The sequence below is a fragment of the Nannobrachium achirus genome (genome assembly GCF_963921795.1).
Source record: "Nannobrachium achirus genome assembly, chromosome: 5".
Taxonomy (NCBI): domain Eukaryota; kingdom Metazoa; phylum Chordata; class Actinopteri; order Myctophiformes; family Myctophidae; genus Nannobrachium; species Nannobrachium achirus.
Window position 1 is genome coordinate 10,018,036 of NC_137814.1, and position 5,590 is coordinate 10,023,625.

Consider the following 5,590-nt stretch of genomic DNA (forward strand, 5'->3'; position numbering starts at 1 on the left):
TTATGCAGCTTATATGGGCTTGTTTCTAAACTGTAGTTGCTTTTTTGGCCTTGCTTTAAATTTTTTGAGCTGTGCAAGCACTCCCAAGCTTGACTGAGTGTGTAACTATGCAAGTATGTAGCATAATATGTAACTATATGAGTATACTGCAAACAACTGCAATACACACACACACACACACACACACACACACACACACACACACACACACACACACACACACACACACACACACACACACACACACACACTGGATATAGCTTAATGAAATGAACTGCTTAAATGTAACCTGACTTTCGTTGTTACGCACTGCTGCAACTATCTGGCGAAAGTCAGGTTAGCTTAAATGCACTGCTCACTTCAAACTTGGTTTGATTTTTTATTATTATTTAAACAGGTTGTTCTCAAATATTTTCATGTCATTGACCCACCAAATTAATATGTATTTGTCCCTAACATACACTGTTTTGTGCCAGGGAGCCCCGTACCAGATTTGTGTTCTTAGAATGTTCCAAAACTCTTCTCTATCAGTACACATTTTATTTCAAGATTTATTTTTAAATAGCTGATCTACAAGCTCACAATGCGGCACATCGCAACACGTTGTGAGATGGTAGATCGGCTAATTTCAAATAATAGCCAACGTATACAGTACAGCCTAGGTTTAAAGTGCTCATGTACTGAGGTAGGTAAAGAATAGTTGCTTCTTTAGAGCTTGTTTTCCTAAACCCGTTTGCTTATTTCTCTTACAAAATCTGGCAACACTGATGTTGTCTAATCCAACTTTGAAATATTGTGTGATCAGTTCAAACCTGTTTTTTTGTTTTGTTTTTTAGATTACCAGCTCCCTTGTTGATTGCTGCTGTCACTTCATTACCGATATGACTGAAGTCAAATTGCTAAATTGGTGAGTGAACTGCTGAAAATGTTTTCTTTGAAATGTTTCAAGATTTTATTGAAACTGTGAGGTTCAGTGGTTTTGTCAAGTTGTTTTGTTGTGACCGTAGGTCGCAGTTACTTTCACTCTCACTATCCAAACCTCCACCGGCAGTCCGTCTGTCCGTCTGTCCCTCCGTCACGTCACTCGTCACACGTCACACTTTCCCCCTACTCATATCTCCGCCACCGTTGCCCCGATCCATGCCAAAATTTCCACACAAACTCCTTGCCTGCCAAACTACAACCTCCAAGGACCCCCGGAGCTCCAGGGACTGGGGGACCCCCAGGTGTAAAAAACGACCAAATGTGCAAAAATGACCAAATGACCACCCCAACGGGGCTGCTCACGGGGAATTCCTGGGGACCACCGACTCCTGGTGCTCCAGAACGGATGCAAAAGTGGTGGCGCCCCCAGTGGAGGACCCCCTCCACTGCAGCTCACATAAAATGCCTTAACTCGGGCTAGGAGCGACCGGGAGAGCCGGGGCCGGTACCTATTCGTCCGCCTCGGACCCCACCCCTCATTTCTCACATGGCCCTCTTCTAGCGCCACCATGAGGCAGATTCTTGCAAAACACATTTTTGGACACTGCTCCTACAATTTTTGCCCTAAAATCACGCAAATCGGTACACAGTATGTCTACACTCATGTCATCAACTTGGATCTGTCCCATATAGCGCCACCTTCAGGCCGATTTTTTAAACACATTTTTGGACACTGCTCCTACAATCTTTGCCCTAAAATCACGCAAATCGCTACACAGTATGTCTACACTCATCTCATCAACATGGATCTGTCCCATATAGTGCCACCTTCAGGCCGATTTTTTAAAACACATTTTTGGACACTGCTCCTACAGATTTTGCCCTAAAATCATGCAAATCGCTACACAGTATGTCTACACTCATGTCATCAACATGGACCTGTCCCATATAGCGCCACCATCAGGCCGATTTTTTCCAACACATTTTTGGACACTGCTCCTACAGATTTTGCCCTAAAATCACGCAAATCGGTATACACAGTATGTCTACACTCATCTCATCAACATGGATCTGTCCCATTTAGCGCCACCTTCAGGCCGATTTTTTTAAACACATTTTTGGACACTGCTCCTACAGATTTTGCCCTAAAATCACACAAATCGCACAGTATCTCTACAGTCATGTAATCAAAACGCATCTGTCCCATCTAGCGCCACCATCAGGACGATTTTGGTAAAACAAACTTTTGGCCCGATTAGGGAGTCTTACTGGTGTTACAGGTCAGGTGTTTGAGAGACCATAAAGTGTTCTCTGAACCCACTGATTCTAACCTGATCTTCAACACTATTCTGAACAACAGCTCTCCTTTGTCCTGTCAGGGTAGCAGGACAACACCTGCAGCCTACACACCAAAATTACAGGCATGTACAAAGGGGGAAAAAAAGGAAAGCAGCAGCAGTGAATGACAACTCTTTTCTATGGGAATTAGCATTTATCTCCCTTTGTGGTCTGCTGATAGATGATTTTTTTCAGGCCAGTTTTGAAAGAAACCTGCCATTCACGTCTTTTAATCATGGATGGTGTCAGGGCATTCCACATTTGGTGGCAGAGTAGTAGAATGAGAATTTTCCCATATTTGTCATTCCCTCCTATTGTGGCTGTGGGTGACACTCACTGTGGAGTAGTTAGTTATGAGGTTAGGGGCACTGCCCCTTTGACTATCTTAAATACGATCCAATTTTTATTTCCCAGACTAGCAAAGTGTGTTGGCGAAATAGCTTTTATTTTTAGCTATACAAGAATAAAGCGTGATCCATTCATTCAGGGTAGCAGTTCAGACTTTTAGTCCATTTAGTCCCCAATGCAGGTCACATCTGGGAACCCATCGTCAAAGAAAAGGGAAAAACAGCGCCCTCTGTTCTTGAGAGATTAGTTACATAGGCATTGATGCAAACCTCTGCAGACTAATGCTGTGTGTGTGTGTGTGTGTGTGTGTGTGTGTGTGTGTGTGTGTGTGTGTGTGTGTGTGTGTGTGTGTGTGTGTGTGTGTGTGTGTGTGTGTGTGTGTGTGTGTGTGTGTGTGTGTGTGTGTGTGTGTGTGTGTGTGTGTGTGTGTGTGTGTGTGTGTGTGTGTGTGTGCGACACAATACCGCTGTTGTCAAGGCAACCACGTCTCTGCTGACCGGGGTGATGATGTAACAAGATTTCTAAGGTGTTTCTTGCACTTGACACTATGGTGAAGGTTCTCACCCACTGTACTGGTACAATACAAACACAAACATTTACAGAAGGATATCGTCTACATGTCTGGTGGAAACCTATAGGTTTCAAATTCAAAAAGCAGTAGATCTACAAGCTCAAAAACCTTGCAGATCTTTTTACAACTTTTGCTTTTGTATGACACTGTGGTATGATCAAGTAGGGCCTCAATTTACGAGGAAAAAACACAAACAGTTAGAAAATGGAGATAGGTAGCCTGGCACGGCATGCATGGCCAGATATCACTGATTGATTGATCCCTCACTACTTCTGAGGGAGTGAAATCCAATCACACCGAGCGGTGCCAGACCAAATCAGCTGAGGGCAAATGTATTTTTGCAATGGCAGATTCGTCAGGTAGGTTCCAGCCTAGGAGTTAAGAGGTTTCTGACCGACAGCAACATTATATGCTGGGGTCAGCAGGGGCGTCACACCAAATTCTGGGCCCTGAGTACAAGGATTCACTGCGGGCCCCCCATGAATGTTAGCTATTGAAAAATAGCAGATCTACAAACTCACAGCGCTGCACCGAGTGACGCACTGCAAGCTTGTAGATCTGCTATTTTTGAAAAATCATGAAAATGTGTGCAAGAAATCCATGTTTTCATGTCAAGGACCCCCAAAATGATATGTATTTGGGGGCGTCACACCAAATTCTGGGCCCTGGGTACAAGGATTCACTGCGGGCCCCCCATGAATGTTAACTAATAACTATTGAAAATAGCAGATATACAAGCTCGCAGCTGTGAGCTTGTAGATCTGCTATTTTTCAATAGCTAAATAATGAAGGCCCCTCCACCTTGGGCCCTAGTAACTCAGTCCCACTTCCCCCCCCCCCCCCCCCAGTGTGACGCCCCTGGGCGTCAGCCCTTCATGCTTTACAGTTTACACATCACATAACAACATTAAAGGGAAACTGGAGCAGTCATTAACCCGAAGTCTCTTTATCTTCAAAAACCAGGTGATTGTTTTCTTTTTGTTGTCCTTTTTGTCTTCTTAAAAGAAGAGCCACTGATGGTTGTAATTCAGCTCAAACTAATCCGAGGCACTTGGGATGAATAGAACTCTTCATCCCAAAGCATTTCCTTTCTCTTTTCGTCCCTAATCGCTGCCCCTCCACCCCCATTCATTGGAGCGATCAGATCATCAAAGTCCCCAGTTTCATTAGTGGCTCAATGGTAGACTGCTAGACAACAAAAGGAAGAAGGCTTTGGCAGATAATGGTCTGAATGGCTTGAGTTGTAGAGCAGAGCAGCTGTCAGTGAGCCATTTCTATCACAAGGGGGCAGTGTTGAGAAGCTGATCTATTTTCTAAAATCAGGCTTCAACTTTCAACAATTTTCAGTGCACTGTGTGGCCTGGGGGCCGTATGTGGCCCTTTGGTTCACTCTGAACGGCCCTTGTAGGGTTAATGGCAAATTTCAAAATAAACACATTTTCTCATTTTACCTCATGCATGGACTAAAGCTGTATTTATTTTATTTTGAAGTTTCTTATTCACGCTGTATATGGACGCAATGCGTACATCAGCACGTGTGCGTGATCATTGGATGTTGTCTCAATAACAAGCAGGTGGTCACTGGTCAGACTGGTGACACTTCAAGAGGACCTGCCTTACCTTACCCATAAAAAATGTCTAAAGTGGCTATAAAAAGAAAAGTCGATACCGAATGCCGGGTTTTCAACAAAAATAAATTGGACTATTAAGTATTTATTTACTGAAGTCGGAGGTAAAGCTGTGTGTTTAGTTTGCGGGGAGCACATCTTGTGGGGAGCGCTGCCTTTTGGCCCGGCCCTCCACAATATTTTCTGTTGTTCATGTGACCCCATGGAAAAAAGAATTGCCCACCCCTGCCTTAGAGAGAAGCAGCAGGGATCCCCACTACTTTTGTGTAAAATTGATTTCATAGACTTGTTTGAAAGCACTAATATCATTGTGTAGTGGTGATGGATTCATGTTGATTTGTATTTTCAGACCGTTAACCACCTAACTCAATATTTAGAAACCTTGTCTTCAAAGTTGTCTACAAATCTACAAGCTCGCATGTAGATCTGCCAATTTTTGGCTAGTGTTCCCCTAGGGATGCTAGGGTTCAAGTGGTTAATGTAAAACATAAAAACAGTTCCTATATCACACAAAGATTTGGAGGCCCCTCTGTAGTAACTCTGAGGACCTCCGAGGGGTCCCAGACCCCCTGTTGTTCTAAATCCATATTTCTGACTCTCTCAACCAACCAAGGATGATGAATTGGGGGAGCGGGTGCAAAGTAATAACAAATGGGCACTAAGCTGAACAGAGCCCTCATAGAAGCCATGAGTTACAGATTTATATTTATATTGGGTTCCAGCGTGCTGTCAGAATCCATGCTATTCAACCGCTGTAGAAAGAGTCGTCGATTGTCAAATA